The sequence below is a fragment of the Columba livia genome, chromosome 3 (assembly GCF_036013475.1).
Source record: "Columba livia isolate bColLiv1 breed racing homer chromosome 3, bColLiv1.pat.W.v2, whole genome shotgun sequence".
Classification (NCBI taxonomy): Eukaryota; Metazoa; Chordata; class Aves; order Columbiformes; family Columbidae; genus Columba; species Columba livia.
In genome coordinates this window covers 110,284,814-110,305,182 of record NC_088604.1, presented here as the reverse complement: position 1 = coordinate 110,305,182, position 20,369 = coordinate 110,284,814, and positions in this window count along the sequence as shown.

Here is a 20,369-nt window from a genome sequence, read left to right as displayed (position 1 = left end):
TTATTTTTATAGAGATACGCGTACTCGCAGTGAGTATGGAAAGTGTGCACTCGCGATTCCGCGAGAGTAAATTTATAATACGCTCGCAGTCCTGCGAGAGTTATTTTACACGTGCAAATGTGCACGGAATCCTACACGTGCTTATGTGGAAGCACGGGAGGAAAATATACTCGCCATTGTGCGAGGGGCTTTCGGCGGCCACTCGCGATTGTGCGAGGAAATAAAGTACTTGTGCAAATGTGCACGGAAAGAAAATATACTCGCAGTCCTGCGAGGAGTTTTACTCACACCCGTGGCGGCGAGGCAAGCGGAGTCTCCATCCCGGGGAGGGGGGCTCTCGGCGGCAGCATCTTGCTCGTGCTCCAAGAGACCCGCGGCAATGGGCGGAGTCTCGACGAGAGTCCCGTTTTGTTATCTGATCAGACCTGACTGTAGGCATTGTATAAGCTTCTCTGCACCCCCCACACTGAGTGTGGGTGCCCCTGAAGCCCTCAAACATCCCCCACACTGGGCGCGGCTCAGTGTGCCTTGGCACTCCCTTCTTCTAATGTCCCAGGAGCCAGGGTGCTCTGGGCCAGACAAAAGAAGCTGTTAGCCTCAAATAGCAGAGGAAGAGGGAGACGTGCCGTGCTGCAGGAGGGAGGGGGGATTGCAATCTGTCACAAAAGCTAGGCAAGGCAAGGCAAAAGGGAAAAGGAAGGCAAGGCAAGACAAAAGGGAAAAGCAATGGAAGGCAAGGCAAAAGGGCAAAGCACGACTAGGCAAGGCAAAAGGGCAAAGCAAGGCAATGCAAGGCAAGGCAAAAGGGCAAAGTAAGGGAAAGGCAAGGCAAAAGGGCAAAGCACGACTAGGCAAGGCAAAAGGGCAAAGCAAGGCAATGCAAGGCAAGGCAAAATGGCAACACAAGGCAAGGCATGGCAAAGCAAAAGGGCAAAGCTTGGCAAGACAAGGCAAGACAAAAGGTCAAAGCAAGGCAAGCCAAGGCAAGGGAAAAGAGCAAACCAAGTCAAGGCAAGACATGGCAAAAGGGCAAAGCAAGGCAAGGCAAGGTAAGGCAAAAGGGCAAAGCAAGGCATGGCAAGTCAAAAGGGCAAAGCAAGGCAAGGCAAGGAAAAAGGGCAAGGCAAGGGAAAAGGGGAAAACAAGGCAAGGCAATGCACGGCAAGGCAAAAGGAATGGAAGGCAAGGCAAGGCAAGGCAAAAGGGCAAATCGAGGCAATTCAAGGCAAGGCAAAAAGGCAAAGTAAAGGAAGGCAAGGCACGGCAAAATGCAAAGCAAGGCAAGGCAAGGCGTAAGGGCAAAGAAAGGGAAGGCAAGGCAAGGGAAAATGGCCAAGAAAGGCAAGGCAAGGCAAAAGGGAAAAGCAAGACAAGGCAAGGCAAAAGGTCAAAGCAAGACAGGCAAGGCAAGGCAAAACGGCAAAGCAAGGCAAGGAAAGGCAGAAGGGCAAAGGAAGGCAAGGCAAGGCAAAAGGTCAAAGCAAGACAAGGCAAGGCAAGGCAAAAGGGCAAAGCAAGGCAAGGCAAGGCAAAAGGTAAAGGCAAGGCACGGCAAGAAAAAAGGGCAAAGCAAGCCATGCAAGGCAAAAGCGGAAAAAAAGGCAAGGCAAGGCAAGGCAAAATGGCAAATCAGGGCAAGGCAAGGTAAAAGGGCAAAGCAAGACAAGGCAAGGCAAAAGGTCAAAGCAAGACAAGGCAAGGCAAAAGGTCAAAGCAAGACAAGGCAAGGCAAGGCAAAAGGGCAAAGCAAGGCAAGGCAAGGCAAAAGGTAAAAGCAAGGCACGGCAAGAAAAAAGGGCAAAGCAAGCCATGCAAGGCAAAAGCGGAAAAAAAGGCAAGGCAAGGCAAGGTAAAAGGGCAAAGCAAGGCAAGGCAAGGCAAAAGGGCAAAGCAAGGCAAGGCAAGGCAAAGCAAAAGGGAAAAGCAAGAAAAGGCAAGGCAAAAGGGCAAAACAAGGCAAGACAAGGGAAAAGGGCAAAGCATGGCAAGGCAAGGCAAGACAAAAGTGCAAAGCAAGGCAAAGCAAGGCAAAAGAACAAAGCAAGGCAAGGGAAGGGAAAAGTGCAAAGCAAGGCAAGTCAAAAGGGCAAAGCAAGACAAGGCAAGGCAAGGCAAAAGGGCAAAGCAAGGAAAGGCAAGGCAAAGCAAAAGGGCAAAGCAAGAAAAGGCAAGGCAAAAGGGCAAAACAAGGCAAGACAAGGGAAAAGGGCAAAGCATGGCAAGGCAAGGCAAGACAAAAGTGCAAAGCAAGGCAAAGCAAGGCAAAAGAACAAAGCAAGGCAAGGGAAGGGAAAAGTGCAAAGCAAGGCAAGTCAAAAGGGCAAAGGAAGACAAGGCAAGGCAAGGCAAACGGTCAAAGCAAGGCAAGGCATGGCAAGGCAATAGGGCAGAGGAAGCAAGGCAAAGCAAAAGGGCAAAGTAAGGAAAGGCATGACAAGGCAAAAGGGCAAAGCAAGGCAAGGAAAGGAAAAAGGGCAAAGCAAGGCAGGGCAAAGCAAGACAAAAGAAGGCAAAAGGGCAAATCAAGGCAAGGCAAGGCGAAAGGGCAAAGCAAGGCAAGTCAAAAGGGCAAAGCAAGACAAGGCAAGGCAAGGCAAACGGTCAAAGCAAGGCAAAGAATGGCCAGGCAATAGGGCAGAGGAAGGCCTTGTTTTGCCTTGCTTTGCTTTGCCACTTTTTCCTTGCCTTGTCCTGCTTTTGCCTTTTGTCTTACATTGCCTTGGATTGCTTTGCCCTTTTGCATTGCCATGCCTTGCTTTGCGTTTTTGCCTTACCTTTTCTTGCTTTGCCTTTTACCTTGCCTTGCCTTGCTTTGCCCTTTTACCTCGCCTTGCCTTTCCTTGCTTTGCTCTTTTGCTTTGCCTTGCTTCCCTTTGCCCTTTTGCCTTGCCTTGCCTTGCTTTGCTTTGCCACTTGCATTTCTTTGCCTTGTCTTATTTTTCCCTTTTGCCTTGCCTTGCCTTGCTTTGCAATATTGTCTTTCCTTGCCTTGCTTTTCCCTTTTGCCTTGCCTTGCATTCCCTTGCTTTGCCCTTTTGCCTTGCTTTGCCTTGCTTTGCCCTTTTGCCATTCTTTGACTTGCTTTTCCCTTTTGCCTTGCATTGCCTTGCCTTGCTTTACCCTTTTGCCTTGCCTTGCTTCCCTTTGCCATTTTGCCATGCCTTGCCTTGCTTTGGTTTGCCGTTTTGCCTTTCCATGCCTTGCCTTAATTTTACCTTTTCCCTTGCCTTACTTTTCTATTTTGCCTTGCCTTGCCTTGCCTTGCCTTGCCCTTTTGCCTTACCTTACCTTGCTTTGCCCTTTTGCCTTGTCTTGGCTTGCTTTGCTTTGCCCTTTTCCCTTGCCTTGTCCTGCTTTGCCCTTTTGCACTTAATTGCCTAGGCTTGCTTCGCCCTTTTGCCTAGCCTTACCTTGCTTTACCTTTCTGCCTTACCTTTCCTTCCTTTGCTCTTTTGCCTTGCCTTGCTTTGCCCTTTTACCTTGCCTTGCCTTTCCTTGCTTTTCTCTTTTGCCTTGCATTGCTTCCCTTTCCCCTTTTGCCTTGCCATGCCTTGCTATTCTTTGCCCTTTTAACTTGCCTTGCCTTTTATTTATTTCCCTTTTTGCCTTACCTTCCCTAGCTTTGCCCTTTTGACTTGCCTTGCATTGCTTTTCCCTTTTGCCTTGCCTTGCCTTGCACTGCTTTGTCCTTTTATCTTGCCTTACGTTTACTTGCTTTGCCTTTTTGACTTTCCTTGCCTTGCTTTGCCCTTTTGCCTTGACTTGCCTTGCATTCCTTTGGACTTTTGCCTTTTCTTGCCTAGCTTTGCATTTCTGACTTGCCTTGCCTTGCTTTGTACTTTTGCCTTGCCTTTCCTTGATTTGCCCTTTTGCCTTCCCTTGCATTTCTTTGTCCTTTGGCATTGCCTTGCCTTGACTTGCCTTACTTTGACCTTTTGCCTTGCCTTGCCTTCGCTTGCTTTGCCCTTTTGCCTTGCCTTGCCTTGCTTTCCCCTTTTGCCTTGTCTTGCCTTGCTTTGGACTTTTGTCTTGCATTGCCTTGCCTTCTATGATCATATGCCTTTCCTTGCCTTGCCTTGCTTTGTCCTTTTGCCTTATCTTTCCTTGACTTGGCATTTTGCCTTGCCTTGCCTTGCCCTGCTTTTCCTTTTTGCCATGCCTTGCTTTGCCTTACTTTGCCCTTTTACCTTGCATTGCCATGCCTTCTTTGCTATTTTGCCCTGCCTTGCCTTGCCTTGCTTTGCCCTTTTGCCTTTCCTTGCCTTGCCTTGCCTTGCTTTGCCCTTTTTCCTTGCCTTGCCTTACCTTTCTTTACCCTTTTGCCTTGCCTTGCCTTGCTTCGCTTTGCTCTTTTGCCTTGCCATTCCTTGCTTTGCCCTTTTGCCTTGCCTTGCCTTGCATTGCTCTCTCCTTTTACCTTGCCTTGTAATTTTGCCTTGCCTTGCTTTGCCCTATTTCCTTGCCTTGCCTTGTCTTGCTTTGCCCTTTTGCCTTGCCTTGCATTGCCTTGCTTTCCCCTTTTGCCATGCCATGCCTTGCTTTTCCCTTTTGCCTTGCCTTGCCTTCGCTTGCTTTGCCCTTTTGCCTTGCCTTGCCTTGCCTTGCTTTCCCCTTTTGCCTTGCCTTGCCTTGCTTTGCACTTTTGCCTTGCCTTGCCTTGAATTGCTTTGCTTTGCCCTTTTGCCTTGCCTTGCAATTTTGCCTTGCCTTGCTTTGCCCTTTTGCATTGCCTTGCCTTGTCTTGCTTAGCCCTTTTGCCTTGCCTTGCCTTGCTTTGACTTTTTGCATTGCCTTGCCTTGTCTTGCTTTGCACTTTTGCCTTGCCTTGCCTAGCTTTGCATTTTTGACTTGCCTTGTCTTGTTTTGCCTTTTTGCCTTGCCTTGACTTGCTTTGCCCTTTTGCCATGCCTTGCCTCGCATTTTTATTGCCCTTTTACCTTGCCTTGCCTTGCCTTGTTTTACCCTTTTGCCTTGTCTTGATTTTCTTTGCCCTTTTGCCTTAGCTTGCATTGCTTTGCTTTGCCCTTTTGTATTTCCTTGACTTTCCTTACATTTTTTTTTGCCTTGCCTTGCCTTGCCTTGCTTTACACTTTTGCCTTGCCTTGCTTCCCTTTCCCCTTTTCCCTTGCCATGCCTTGCTTTTCTGTGCCCTTTTAATTTGCCTTGCTTTTCTTGATTTGCCGTTTTGCCTTGCCGTTCCTTGCTTCGCCCTTTTGCCTTGCCTTGCATTGCTTTGTCGTTTTAGCTTGCCTTACCTTTACTTGCTTTGCCTTTTTGCCTTGCCTTGCCTTGCCTTGCCTTGGTTTGCAATTTTGCCTTTCCTTGCCTAGCCTTGCATTTTTGACTTGCCTTGCCTCGCTTTGCCCTTTTGCCTTGCCTTTCCTTGGTTTGCCCTTTTGCCTTGCCTTGTATTTCTTTGTCCTTTGGCCTTGCCTTGCCTTATTTGCCTTACTTTGCCCTTTTGACTTGCCTTCCCTTCGCTTGCTTTGCCTTTTTGCCTTGCCTTGCCTTGCTTTGACATTTTGCCTTGCCTTACCTTGCCTTGTTTTGCCCTTTTGCGTTGCCTTGCCTTGCTTTGCCCTTTTTTATTGCCTTTCTTTGCCTTGCCCTTTTCCCTTTCCTTGCCTTTCCTTGCTTTGCCCTTTTGCCTTGTCTTTCCTTGATTTGGCATTTTGCCTTGCCTTGCCTTGCCTTGCATTGCCATTTTGCCATGCCTCGCTTTGCCTTGCTTTGTCCTTTTACCTTGCCTTGCCTTACCTTTCTTTGCCCTTTTGCCTTGCCTTGCCTTGCTTCGCTTTGCCCTTTTGCCTTGCCTTTCCTTGCACTGGCCTGTTGCCTTGCCTTGCCTTGCTTTGCCCTTTTGCCTTGCCTTGCCTTGCTTTGCCCTTTTGCCTTGCCTTGCTTTGCATTGCTCTCCCCTTTTGCGTTCCCTTGTAATTTTGCCTTGCCTTGCTTTGCCTTGCTCTGCCCTTTTGCCTTCACTTGTCTTGCCTTGCTTTGCCCTTTAGCCATGCCTTGTCTCGCCTTGCTTTGCCCTTTTGCCTTGCCTTGCCTTGCTTTGCCCTTTAGCCATTCCTTGCCTCGCCTTGTTTTGTTCTTTTGCCTTGCCTTTCCTTGCTTTGCCCTTTAGCCATGCCTTGCCTCGCCTTGCTTTGCCCTTTTGCCTTGCCTTGCCTTGCGTTGCTTTACCCTTTTGCCTTGTCTCGATTTTCTTTGGCCTTTTGCCTTAGCTTGCATTGTTTTGCTTTTGCCCTTTTGCATTTCCTTCCTTTTCCTTACTTTTCCCTTTTGCCTTGCCTTGCCTTACCTTGCTTGGCCCTTTTGCCTTGCCATGCCTTGCTTTTCTTTGCCGTTTTGACTTGCCTTGCCTTTTCTTTATTTGCCTTTTTGCCTTGCCTTTCTTATCTTTGCCCTTTTGCCTTGCCTTGCATTGCTTTTCCCTTTTGCCTTGCCTTGCCTTGCATTGCTTTGTCCTTTTAGCTTGCCTTACCTTTATTTGCTTTGCCTTTTTGACTTGCCTTGCCTTGCTTTGCCCTTTTGCGTTGAGTTGCCTTGCCTTGCTTTGTACTTTTGCCTTGCCTTTCCTTGGTTTGCCCTTTTGTCTTGACTTGCATTTCTTTGTCCTTTAGCATTGCCTTGCCTTGCCTTGCCTTACTTTGACCTTTTGCCTTGCCTTGCCTTCGCTTGCTTTGCCCTTTTGCCTTGCCTTGACTTGCCTTGCTTTGGCCTTTTGCCTTGTCTTGCCTTGCTTTACCCTTTTAGCTTGTCTTGATTTTCTATGCCCTTTTGCCATAGCTTGCATTGCTTTGCTTTGCCCTTTTGCATTTCCTTGCTTTTCCTTACTTTTCCCTTTTGCCTTGCCTTGCCTTACCTTGCTTGTCCCTTCTGCCTTGCCTTGCCTTGCTTTGCGCTTTTGCCTTGCGTTGCTTCCCTTTCCCCTTTAGCCTCACCATGCCTTGCTTTTCTTTGCCCTTTCAATTTGCCTGGCCTTTTCTTTATTTGCCTTTTTGCTTTGCCTTTCCTTGCTTTGCACTTTTGCCTGGACTTCCCTTGCATTCCTTTGCACTTTTGCATTGCCTTGCCTAGCTTTGCATTTTGACTTGCCTTGCCTTGCTTTGTACTTTTGCCTTGCCTTTCCTTGGTTTGCCCTTTTGCCTTGCCTTGCCTTGCTTTGCATTTTGCCTTTCCATGCCTTGCCTTGCTTTGCCCTTTTGCCTTGCTTTGCTTTTTTGCCTTGCCTTGCTTTGCCCTTTTTCCTTGCCTTCACTTGCTTTGCCAATTTTCCTTGCATTGTGTTTCCTTGCTTTTCCCTTTTGCCTTGCCTTGCCTTCGTCTGCCTTTTTGCCTTGCCTTGCCTTGCCTTGCCTTGCCCTTTTTCCTTTCCTTGCCATGCTTTGCCCTTTTGCCTTGCCTTGCCTTGATTTGCCCTTTTGCCTTCTTTTGTCTTGCCTTGCTTTGCCCTATTTCATTGCCTTGCCTTGTTTTGCCATTTTGCCTTGCCTTGCTTTTCCCTGTTACCCTTGCCTTGCTTTGCTTTACCCTTTTGCCTTGCCTTGCATTGCTTTGCCCTTTTGCCTTGCCATGCCTAGCTTTGCCCTTTTGCTTTCTCTTGCCTTGCTTTGCCATTTTGCATTGCCTTGCCTTGCCTTGCTTTGCATTTTGCCTTGCCTTGCCTTGCCTTGCCTTGCTTTGCCCTTTTGCCTTGCCTTTCTTTGCTTTGCACTTTTGACTTGCCTTGCATTTATTTGCTTTGCCATTTTGCCTTGCCTTGCCTTTACTTGCTTTGCCCTTTTCCCTTGCCTTGCATAGCTTTGCCCTTTTGACTTGCCTTGCTGCAGAGAAAAGTCCCGTCAGAGTTCCAGACCCGAGCGGACGGAGGAAGAAATGCAGCCGACTCAATATGAGTGATAAAGCATACTTTAACTTTATTGCCCGAGATAGCGTGCATTTATATCAAATACCATAATTATGCATACTTGTCTCTATCTAATAGGCTAAGCACATTTACTTACTCCACCTACTTGGGTTTAGCTAGCTATGCGCATCCCACATTCTTCTGACTCTTATCTCTTCAAAAATATCCTGACCCTGCCTTAGTTAGTACTTTTCCGTTCCCCCCTTTCCCACGGCCTAATAGACAAGCTAACTAAGGCCTACTTATGTCAACTAAAATGGGCTCTGCTCGTACAGTTGCTTGGTGGACTCATGTCTGTGCTCCTTGAGCCAATCCCCGACACCTTGCCTTGCTTTGCCCTTTTGCCTTGCCTTTCCTAGCTTTCCCCTTTTGCCTTGCATTGCCTTGCCTTGATTTGCCCTTTTTCCTTGCCATGCCTTGCCTTGCCTTGCTTTCCCCATTTTCCTTGACTTGCTTTGCCTTGCTTTGACCTTGTCTTGCTTTGCCCTATTGCCTTGCATTGCTTTGCCCTTTCGCCTTGCCTTGCCTTGATTTGCCCCTTTGCCGTCTTTTGTCTTGCCTTGCTTTTCCCTTTTTCCTTGCCTTGCCTTGTTTTGCCAATTTGCCTTGCCTTGCCTTGCTTTGCATTTTGCCTTGCCTTGCCTTGCTTTGCCCTTTTGACTTGCATTGACTTGCTTTTCCCTTTTGCCTTGCGTTGCCTTGTTTTTCCCTTTTACCCTTGCCTTGACTTGCTTTTCCCGTTTGCCTTCTCTTGCCTTGCTTTGCCCTTTCACCTTGCATTGCCTTGCATTGCTTTGCCCTTTTGCCTTGCCTTGTCTTTAGTTGCTTTGCCATTTTGCCTTGCCTTGCCTTTACTTGCTTTGTCCTTTTCCCTTGCCTTGCATAGCTTTGCCCTTTTGCCTTGCCTTGCCTTGCTTTGCCCTTTTCCCCTGCCTTGCCTAGCTTTGCCCTTTTGCCTTGCATTGCCTTGCCTTGCTTTGCCGTTTTGCCTTGCCATGCCTTGCCTTGCATTGCCCTATTGCCTTTCCCTGCTTTGCCCTTTCGCCTTGCCTTGCCTTGGTTTGCCCTTTTGCCTTCTTTTGTCTTGCCCTGCTTTGCCCTTTTTCCTTGCCTTGTCTCCTTTTGCCATTTTCCCTTGCCTTGCCTTGCTTTGTCCTATTGACTTACCTTGACTTGCATTTCCCTTTTGCCTTGCATGGACTTGCCTTTCCCTTTTGCATTGCCTTGCCTTGCCTTGCTTTGAATTTTGCCTTGCCTTGCCTTGCTTGGCCTTTTGCCTTGCCTTGCCTTGCTTTGTTTTTTGCCTTGCTTTCACTTGCTTTTCCCTTTTGCCTTGCATTGACTTGCTTTTCAATTTTGCCTTGCCTTGCCTTGCTTTGCCGTTTTGTCTTGTCTTGAGTTGCTTTTCCCTTTGACCTTTGTCTTGCTTGATTTTCCCTTTTGTATTGCGTTGCCTTGCTTTGCCCTTTTGCTTTTACTTGCCTTGCTTTGCCCTTTTGCATTGCCTTACCTTGCCTTGCTTAGCATTTTGCCTTTCCTTGCCTTGCCTTGCTTTGCCCTTTTGCCTTGCTTTACCCTTTTGCCTTTCCTTGCCTTGCTTTGCCCTTTTGCCTTGCCTTGCATTGCTTTGCCCTTTTGCCTTGCATTGCCTTTCCTTGCTTTGCCCTTTCGCCTTGCATTGCCTTGATTTGCCCTTTTGCCTTCTTTTGTCTTGCCCTGCTTTGCCCTTGTTCCTTGCCTTGCCTTGTTTTGCCATTTTGCCTTGCCTTGCTTTGCCCTATTGCCTTGCCTTGACTTGCATTTCCCTTTTGCCTTGCATGGACTTGCTTTTCCCTTTTGCCTTGCTTTGCCTTGCCTTGCTCTTTTGCATTGCCTTGCCTTGCCTTGCTTTGAATTTTGCCTTGCCTTGCCTTGGTTTGGCCTTTTGCCTTGCCTGTCTTGTTTACCCTTTTTCCTCGCCTTGCCTTGCTTTGTTTTTTGCCTTGCTTTCACTTGCTTTTCCGTTTTGCCTTGCCTTGCCTTGCCTTGTTGTTTTGCCTTGTTTGACTTGCTTTTCCCTTTTACCTTTGTCTTGCCTTGCTTTTCCCTTTTGCCTTGCGTTGCCTTGCTTTGCCCTTTTGTCTTGCCTTGCCTTGTTTTGCCCTTTTTTCTTGCCTTGTCTTGCTTTGCCCTTTTGCTTTCTCTTGCCTTGCTTTGCCCTTTTGCATTGCCTTGCCTTGTCTTGTTTTGCATTTTGCCTTGCCTTGCCTTGCCTTCCCTTGCTTTGCCCTTTTGCCTTGCCTTGCTTTGCTTTGCATTTTTGCCTTGATCTGCCTTGCTTTTCTTATGCATTTTTCTTGCCTTGCCTTGCTTACTTTGCCCTTTTGAGTTGTCTTGCCTTGCCTTGCTTTGCCCTTTTGTCTTGCCTTGCATAGCTTTGCCCTTTTGCCTTGCCTTGCCTTACTTTGCCCTTTTGAGTTGTCTTGCCTTGCCTTGCTTTGCCCTTTCGCCTTGCCTTGCATTGCTTTGCCCTTTTGCCTTGCATTGCCTTTACTTGCTTTGCCATTTTGCCTTGCCTTGCCTTTACTTGCTTTGCCCTTTTCCCTTGCCTTGCATAGCTTTGCCCTTTTGCCTGGCCTTGCCTTGCTTTGCCCTTTTGCCTTGCATTGCTCTGCCCTTTTGCCTTGCCTTGCCTTTACTTGCTTTGCCCTTTTGCCGTGCCTTGCCTTGCTTTCCCCATTTTCCTTGACTTGCTTTGCCTTGCTTTGACATTTTGCCTTTCTTTGCCTTGTCTTGCTTTGCCCTATTGCCTTGCATTGCTTTGCCCTTTCGCCTTGCCTTGCCTTGATTTGCCCCTTTGCCGTCTTTTGTCTTGCCTTGCTTTTCCCTTTTTCCTTGCCTTGCCTTGTTTCGCCATTTTGCCTTGCCTTGCCTTGCTTTGCATTTTGCCTTGCCTTGCCTTGCTTTTCCCTTTTGCATTGCATTAACTTGCTTTTCCCTTTTGCCTTGCCTTGACTTGCTTTTCCCGTTTGCCTTGTCTTGCCTTCCTTTGCCCTTTTGCCTGGCCTTGCCTTGCATTGCTTTGCCCTTTTGCCTTGACTTGCCTTTACTTGCTTTGCCATTTTGCCTTGCCTTGCCTTTACTTGCTTTGCCCTTTTCTCTTGCCTTGCATAGCTTTGCCCTTTTGCCTTGCATTGCCTTGCCTAGCTTTGCCCTTTTGCCTTGCCATGCCTTGCCTTGCGTTGCCCTATTGCCTTGCCTTGCTTTGCCCTTTCGCCTTGCCTTGCCTTGATTTGCCCTTTTGCCTTCTTTTGTCTTGCCCTCCTTTGCCCCTTTTCCTTGCCTTGCCTTGTTTTGCCATTTTCCCTTGCCTTAACTTGCTTTGCCCTATTGCCTTGCCTTGACTTGCATTTCCCTTTTGCATTGCATGGACTTGCTTTTCCCTTTTGCCTTGCCTTGCCTTGCCTTGCTTTGAATTTTGCCTTGCCTTGCCTTGCTTGACCTTTTGCCTTGCCTTGCCTTGCTTTGCCATTTTGCCTTGTCTTAACTTGCTTTGCCCTTTTGCCTTGTCTTGACTTGCTTTTCACTTTTATCTTTGTCTTGCCTTGATTTTCCCGTTTGTCTTGCGTTGCCTTGTTTTGCCCTTTTGCCTTGCCTTGCCTTGTTTTGCCCTTTTGCCTTGCCTTGCCTAGCTTTGCCTTTTTGCTTTCACTTGCCTTGCTTTTCCCTTTTGCCTTGCGTTGCCTCGCTTTGCCCTTTTTCCTTGCCTTCCCTTGCTTTGCCAATTTTCCTTGCATTCCATTTCCTTGCTTTGCCCTTTTTCATTGCCTTGCCTTCGTCTGCCTTTTTGAATGCCTTGCCTTGCCTTCCATTGACCTTTTGCCTTGCCTTGCCTTGTCTTTGTTTGCCCTTTTGCCTTTCCTTGCCTTGCTTTGCCCTTTCGCCTTGCCTTGCCTTGATTTGCGCTTTTGCCTTCTTTTGTCTTGCCTTGCTTTGCCCTATTTTCTTTCCTTGTCTTGTTTTGCCATTTTGCCTTGACTTGCCTTGCTTTGCCCTTTTACCTTGCCTTGCCTTGCTTTGCCCTTTTGCCTTGCCTTGACTTTAATTGCTTTGCCCTTTTCCCTTGCCTTGCCTTGCTTTGCCCTTTTGCCTTGCCTTGCCTTGCTTTGCCCTTTTGCCTTCCATTGCCTTGCCTTTCTTTGCCTTTTTTCCTTGCCTTGCCTTGCTTTGCCCTTTTGCCTTGCCTTGCATTGCTTTGTCCTTTTGCCTTGCCATGCCTTGCTTTGCCCTTTTGCTTTCTCTTGCCTTGCTTTGCCCTTTTGCATTGCCTTGCCTTGCCTTACATTGCCCATTTGAGTTGTCTTGCCTTGCCTTGTTTTCCCTTTCGCCTTGCCTTGCCTTGCATTGCTTTGCCCTTTTGCCTTGCCTTGCCTTTACTTGCTTTGCCATTTTGCCTTGCCTTGCCTAGCTTTGCCCTTTTGCCTTGCATTGCCTTGCCTTGCTTACCCCTTTTGCCGTGCCTTGCATTGCCTTGCCTTGCTTTGCCCTTTTGCCTTGCCATACCTTGCCTTGCATTGCCCTATTGCCTTTCCTTGCTTTGCCCTTTCGCCTTGCCTTGATTTTCCCTTTTGCCTTCTTTTGTCCTGCCCTGCTTTGCCCTTTTTCCTTGCCTTGCCTTGTTTTGCCATTTTGCCTTGCCTTGCCATGCCCTTTTGCCTTGCCTTGCATTGCCCATTTCCCTTCTTTTGTCTTGCTTTGCTTCGCTTTTTTGCCTTGCCTTGCCTTGCTTTGCCCTTTCGCCTTGCCTTGCCTTGCTTTGCCAATTAGCCTTGCATTGCGTTTCCTTGCTTTGCCCTTATGCCTTGCCATGACTTCGTCTGCCCTTTTGCCTTGCCTTGCCTTGCCTTGCATTGACCTTTTGCCTTCCCTTGCCTTGTCCTGCTTTGCGCTTTTGCCTTTCCTTGCCTTGCTTTGCCCTTTTGCCTTGCCTTGCCTTGCTTTGCCATTTTTCCTAGCCTTGCATTGTTTTGCCCTTTTGCCTTGCCATGCCTAACTTTGCCCTTTAGCTTTCTCTTGCCTTGCTTTCCCTTTTGCATTGCTTTGCCTTGTCTTGCTTTGCATTTTGCCTTGCCTTGCCTTGCCTTGCTTTGCCCTTTTGCCTTGCCTTGCTTTGCTTTGCACTTTTGACTTGCCTTGCCTTTACTTGCTTTGCCCTTTTCCCTTGCCTTGCCTAGCTTTGCCCTTTTGCCTTGCATTGCCTTGCCTTGCTTTGCCCTTTTGCCTTGTCATGCCTTGCCTTGCCTTGCTTTCCCCATTTTCCTTGACTGGCTTTGCCTTGCTTTCACCTTTTGCCTTGCTTTGCCTTGTCTTGCTTTGCCCTTTTGCCTTGCTTTGCCCTTTTGCCTGCCTTGCCTTGCCTTGCCCTTTTGACTTGCCTTGCATTGCCCGTTTCTCTTCTTTTGTCTTTCTTTGCTTCGCTTTTTTGCCTTGCCTTGCCTTGCTTTGCCCTTTTGCCTTGCCTTCCCTTGCTTTGCCAATTTGCCTTGCATTGCGTTTCCTTGCTTTGCCCTTTTGCCTTGCCATGACTTCGTCTGCCCTTTTGCCTTGCCTTGCCTTGCCTTGCATTGACCTTTTGCCTTCCCTTGCCTTGTCCTGCTTTGCGCTTTTGCCTTTCCTTGCCTTGCTTTGCCCTTTCGCCTTGCCTTGCCTTGATTTGCCCTTTTGCCTTCTTTTGTCTTGCCTTGCTTTGCCCTATTTCCTTGCATTGCCTTGTTTTGCCATTTTGCCTTGCCTTGCCTTGCTTTGCCCTTTTACCTTGCCTTTACTTGCTTTTCCATTTTGCCTTGCCTTGACTTTAAGTGCTTCGCCCTTTTCCCTTGCCTTGCCTTGCTTTGCCCTTTTGCCTTGCCTTGCTTGCTTTGCCCTTTTTCCTAGCCTTGCATTGCTTTGCCCTTTTGCCTTGCCATGCCTAGCTTTGCCCTTTAGCTTTCTCTTGCCTTGCTTTGCCCTTTTGCATTGCTTTGCCTTGCCTTGCTTTGCATTTTGCCTTGCCTTGCCTTGCCTTGCCTTGCCCTTTTGCCTTGCCTTGCTTTGCTTTGCACTTTTGACTTGCCTTGCCTTTACTTGCTTTGCCATTTTGCCTTGCCTTGCCTTTACTTGCTTTGCCCTTTTCCCTTGCCTGGCATAGCTTTGCCCTTTTGCCTTGCCTTGCCTTGCTTTGCCCTTTTGCCTTGCCTTGCCTAGCTTTTCCATTTTGCCTTGCATTGACTTGCCTTGCTTTGCACTTTTGCCTTGCCATGCCTTGCCTTGCATTGCCCTATTGCCTTGCCTTGCTTTGCCCTTTCGCCTTGCCTTGCCTTGATTTGCCCTTTTGCCTTCTTTTGTCTTGCCCTGCTTTGCCCTTTTTCCTTGCCTTGCCTTGTTTTGCCATTTTGCCTTGCCTTGCCTTGCGTTGCCCTATTGCCTTGCCTTGCTTTGCCCTTTCGCCTTGCCTTGCCTTGATTTGCCCTTTTGCCTTCTTTTGTCTTGCCCTGCTTTGCCCTTTTTCCTTGCCTTGCCTTGTTTTGCCATTTTGCCTTGCCTTGCCTTGCTTTGCCCTATTGCCTTGCCTTGACTTGCATTTCCCTTTTGCCTTGCCTGGACTTGCTTTTCCCTTTTGCCTTGCCTTGCCTTGCCTTGCCTTTTGCATTGCCTTGCCTTGCCTTGCTTTGAATTTTGCTTTGCCTTGCCTTGCTTTGGCCTTTTGCCTTGCCTTGCTTGGCCCTTTTGCATTGCCTTGCCTTGCTTTGTTTTTTGCCTTGCTTTCACTTGCTTTTCCCTTTTGCCTTGCATTGACTTGCTTTTCCCTTTTGCCTTTCTTTGCCTTGCTTTGACGTTTTGCCTTGTCTTGACTTGCTTTTCCCTTTTACATTTGTCTTGCCTTGATTTTCCCTTTTATCTTGCGTTGCCTTGCTTTGCCCTTTTGCCTTGCCTTGCCTTGCTTTGCCCTTTTGCCTTGCCTTGCCTAGCTTTGCCCTTTTGCTTTCACTTGCCTTGCTCTGCCATTTTGCATTTCCTTGCCTTGCCTTGCTTTGCATTTTGCCTTGCCTTGCCTTGCCTTGCTTTGCCCTTTTGCCTTGCCTTGCTTTGCTTTCCACTTTTGACTTGCCTTGCCTTTACTTGCTTTGCCATTTTGCCTTGCCTTGCCTTTACTTGCTTTGCCCTTTTCCCTTGCCTGGCATAGCTTTGCCCTTTTGCCTTGCCTTGCCTTGCTTTGCCCTTTTGCCTTGCCTTGCCTAGCTTTTCCATTTTGCCTTGCATTGACTTGCCTTGCTTTGCACTTTTGCCTTGCCATGCCTTGCCTTGCATTGCCCTATTGCCTTGCCTTGCTTTGCCCTTTCGCCTTGCCTTGCCTTGATTTGCCCTTTTGCCTTCTTTTGTCTTGCCCTGCTTTGCCCTTTTTCCTTGCCTTGCCTTTTTTTGCCATTTTGCCTTGCCTTGCCTTGCTTTGCCCTATTGCCTTGCCTTGACTTGCATTTCCCTTTTGCCTTCCATGGACCTGCATTTCCCTTTTGCCTTTCCTTGCCTTGCCTTGCCCTTTTGCATTGCCTTGCCTTGCCTTGCTTTGGCCTTTTGCCTTGCCTTGCTTGGCCCTATTGCATTGCCTTGCCTTGCTTAGTTTTTTGCCTTGCTTTCACTTGCTTTGCCCTTTTCCCTTGCCTTGCCTAGCTTTGCCCTTTTGCCTTGCATTGCCTTGCCTTGCTTTGCCCTTTTGCCTTGTCATGCCTTGCCTTGCCCTGCTTTCCCCATTTTCTTGACTGGCTTTGCCTTGCTTTCACCTTTTGCCTTGCTTTGCTTTGTCTTGCTTTGCCCTATTGACTTGCATTGCTTTGCCCTTTCGCCTTGTCTTGCCTTGATTTGCCCCTTTGCCGTCTTTTGTCTTGCCTTGCTTTTCCCTTTTCTCTTGCCTTGCCTTGTTTTGCCATTTTGCCTTGCCTTGTCTTGCTTTGCATTTTGCCTTGCCTTGCCTTGCTTTTCCCTTTTGCCTTGCATTGCCTTGCCTTGCTTTGCCCTTTCGCCTTGCCTTGCCTTGATTTGCCCTTTTGCCTTCTTTTGTCTTGACCTGCTTTGCCCTTTTTCCTTGCCTTGCCTTGTTTTGCCATTTTGACTTGCATTGCCTTGCTTTGCCCTATTGCCTTGCCTTGACTTGCATTTCCCTTTTGCCTTGCATGGACTTGTTTTTCCCTTCTGCCTTGCCTTGCCTTGCCCTTTTGCATTGCCTTGCTTTGAATTTTGCCTTGCCTTGCCTTGCTTTGGCCTTTTGCCTTGCCTTGCCTTGCTTTACCCTTTTGCCTTGCCTTGCCTTGCTTTGTTTTTTCCCTTGCTTTCACTTGCTTTTCCCTTTTGCCTTGCATTGACTTGCTTTTCCCTTTTGCCTTGCCTTGCCTTGCTTTGCCGTTTTGCCTTGTCTTGACTTGCTTTTCCCTTTTACATTTGTCTTGCCTTGCTTTTCTCTTTTTCCTTGCCTTGCCTTGTTTCACCATTTTGCCTTGCCTTGCCTTGATTTGCATTTTGCCTTGCCTTGCCTTGCTTTTCCCTTTTGCATTGCATTAACTTGCTTTTCCCTTTTGCCTTGCCTTGACTTGCTTTTCCCGTTTGCCTTGCCTTGACTTGCTTTTCCCGTTTGCCTTGTCTTGCCTTCCTTTGACCTTTCACCTGGCCTTGCCTTGCATTGCTTTGCCCTTTTGCCTTGCCTTGCCTTTACGTGCTTTGCCTTTTTGCCTTGCCTTGCCTTTACTTGCTTTGTCCTTTTCTCTTGCCTTGCATAGCTTTGCCCTTTTGCCTTGCATTGCCTTGCCTAGCTTTGCCCTTTTGCCTTGCCATGCCTTGCCTTGCATTGCCCTATTGCCTTGCCTTGCTTTGCCCTTTCGCCTTGCCTTGCCTTGATTTGCCCTTTTGCCTTCTTTTGTCTTGCCCTCCTTTGTCCTTTTTCCTTGCCTTGCCTTGTTTTGCCATTTTCCCTTGCCTTAACTTGCTTTGCCCTATTGCCTTGCCTTGACTTGCATTTCCCTTTTGCCTTGCATGGACTTGCTTTTCCCTTTTGCCTTGCCTTGCCTTGCCTTGCTTTGAATTTTGCCTTGCCTTGCCTTGCTTTGACCTTTTGCCTTGCCTTGCCTTGCTTTACCCTTTTGCCTTGCCTTGCCTTGCTTTGCCCTTTTGCCTTGTCTTGACTTGCTTTTCACTTTTATCTTTGTCTTGCCTTGATTTTCCCGTTTGTCTTGCGTTGCCTTGTTTTGCCCTTTTGCCTTGCCTTGCCTTGCTTTGCCCTTTTGCCTTGCCTTGCCTAGCTTTGCCTTTTTGCTTTCACTTGCCTTGCTTTGCCCTATTTCCTTTCCTTGCCTTGTTTTGCCATTTTGCCTTGCCTTGCCTTGCTTTGCCCTTTTACCTTGCCTTGCCTTGCTTTGCCCTTTTGCCTTGCCTTGACTTTAATTGCTTTGCCCTTTTACCTTGCCTTGCCTTGCTTTGCCCTTTTGCCTTGCCTTGCCTTGATTTGCCCTTTTGCCTTCCATTGCCTTGCCTTTCTTTGCCTTTTTTCCTTGCTTTGCCTTGCCTTGCCCTTTTGCCTTCCCTTGCATTGCTTTGTCCTTTTGCCTTGCGATGCCTTGCATTGCTTTGCCCTTTTGCTTTCTCTTGCCTTGCTTTGCCCTTTTGCATTGCCTTGCCTTGCCTTACATTGCCCATTTGCCTTGTATTGCCTTGCCTTGCTTTGCCCTTTCGCCTTGCCTTGCCTTGCATTGCTTTGCCCTTTTGCCTTGCCTTGCCTTTACTTGCTTTGCCATTTTGCCTTGCCTTGCCTTGATTTGCCCTTTTGCCTTCTTTTGTCTTGCCTTGCTTTGCCCTATTTCCTTGCCTTGCCTTGTTTTGCCATTTTGCCTTGCCTTGCCTTGCTTTGCCCTTTTACCTTGCTTTTACTTGCTTTTCCATTTTGCCTTGCCTTGACTTTAAGTGCTTTGCCCCTTTCCCTTGCCTTGCCTTGCTTTGCCCTTTTGCCTTGCCTTGCTTGCTTTGCCCTTTTTCCTAGCCTTGCATTGCTTTGCCCTTTTGCCTTGCCATGCCTGGCTTTGCCCTTTAGCTTTCTCTTGCCTTGCTTTGCCCTTTTGCATTGCTTTGCCTTGCCTTTCTTTGCGTTTTGCCTTGCCTTGCCTTGCCTTGCTTTGCCCTTTTGCCTTGCCTTGCTTTGCTTTGCACTTTTGACTTGCCTTGCCTTTACTTGCTTTGCCATTTTGCCTTGCCTTGCCTTTACTTGCTTTGCCCTTTTCCCTTGCCTTGCATAGCTTTGCCCTTTTGCCTTGCCTTGCCTTGCTTTGCCCTTTTGCCTTGCCTTGCCTAGCTTTGCCCTTTTGCCTTGCATTGACTTGCCTTGCTTTGCCCTTTTGCCTTGTCATGCCTTGCCTTGCCTTGCTTTCCCCATTTTCCTTGACTGGCTTTGCCTTGCTTTCACCTTTTGCCTTGCTTTGCCTTGTCTTGCTTTGCCCTTTTGCCTTGCTTTGCCCTTTCGCCTTGCCTTGCCTTGATTTGCCCCTTTGCCGTCTTTTGTTTTGCCTTGCTTTTCCCTTTTCTCTTGCCTTGCCTTGTTTTGCCATTTTGCCTTGCCTTCCCTTGCTTTGCATTTTGCCTTGCCTTGCCTTGCTTTTCCCTTTTGCCTTGCATTTACTTGCCTTGCTTTGCACTTTTGCCTTGCCATGCCTTGCCTTGCATTGCCCTATTGCCTTGCCTTGCTTTGCCCTTTCGCCTTGCCTTGCCTTGATTTGCCCTTTTGCCTTCTTTTGTCTTGCCTTGCTTTGCCCTATTTCCTTGCCTTGCCTTGTTTTGCCATTTTGCCTTGCCTTGCCTTGCTTTGCCCTTTTACCTTGCCTTTACTTGCTTTTCCATTTTGCCTTGCCTTGACTTTAAGTGCTTTGCCCTTTTCCCTTGCCTTGCCTTGCCTTGCCCTTTTGCCTTGCCTTGACTTGCTTTGCCCTTTTTCCTAGCCTTCCATTGCTTTGCCCTTTAGCCTTGCCATGCCTAGCTTTGCCCTTTAGCTTTCTCTTGCCTTGCTTTGCCCTTTTGCATTGCTTTGCCTTGCCTTGCTTTGCATTTTGCCTTGCCTTGCCTTGCCTTGCTTTGCCCTTTTGCCTTGCCTTGCTTTGCTTTGCACTTTTGACTTGCCTTGCCTTTACTTGCCTTGCCTTGTTTTGCCCTTTTGCCTTGCCTTGCCTTGCTTTGCCCTTTTGCCTTCCCTTCCCTAGCCTTTCTTTGCCTTTTTTCCTTGTCTTGCTTTGCTTTTCCCATTTGCCTTGCCTTGCCTTGCTTTTCCGTTTTACTCTTGCCTTGCCTTGCTTTGCCCTTTTGCCTTGCATTGCCTTGCTTTGTTTTTTGCCTTGCTTTCACTTGCTTTTCCCTTTTGCCTTGCCTTGCCTTGCTTTGCCGTTTTGCCTTGTCTTGACTTGCTTTTCCCTTTTACCTTTGTCTTGCCTTGATTTTCCCTTTTATCTTGCGTTGCATTGCTTTGCCCTTTTGCCTTGCCTTGCCTTGCTTTGCCCTTTTGCCTTGCCTTGCCTTGCTTTTCCGTTTTACTCTTGCCTTGCCTTGCTTTGCCCTTTTGACTTGCCTTGCCTTGTTTCACCATTTTGCCTTGCCTTGCCTTGATTTGCATTTTGCCTTGCTTTTCCCTTTTGCATTGCATTAACTTGCTTTTCCCTTTTACCTTGCCTTGACTTGCTTTTCCCGTTTGCCTTGTCTTGCCTTCCTTTGACCTTTCACCTGGCCTTGCCTTGCATTGCTTTGCCCTTTTGCCTTGCATTGTCTTGCCTAGCTTTGCCCTTTTGCCTTGCCATGCCTTGCCTTGCATTGCCCTATTGCCTTGACTTGCTTTGCCCTTTCGCCTTGCCTTGCCTTGATTTGCCCTTTTGCCTTCTTTTGTCTTGCCCTGCTTTGCCCTTTTTCCTTGCCTTGCCTTGTTTTGCCATTTTGCCTTGCCTTGCCTTGCGTTGCCCTATTGCCTTGCCTTGCTTTGCCCTTTCGCCTTGCCTTGCCTTGATTTGCCCTTTTGCCTTCTTTTGTCTTGCCCTGCTTTGCCCTTTTTCCTTGCCTTGCCTTGTTTTGCCATTTTGCCTTGCCTTGCCTTGCTTTGCCCTATTGCCTTGCCTTGACTTGCATTTCCCTTTTGCCTTGCATGGACTTGCTTTTCCCTTTTGCATTGCCTTGCCTTGCCTTGCTTTGAATTTTGCCTTGCCTTGCCTTGCTTTGGCCTTTTGCCTTGCCTTGCTTGGCCCTTTTGCATTGCCTTGCCTTGCTTTGTTTTTTGCCTTGCTTTCACTTGCTTTTCCCTTTTGCCTTGCCTTGCCTTGCTTTGCCGTTTTGCCTTGTCTTGACTTGCTTTTCCCTTTTACCTTTGTCTTGCCTTGATTTTCCCTTTTATCTTGCGTTGCATTGCTTTGCCCTTTTGCCTTGCCTT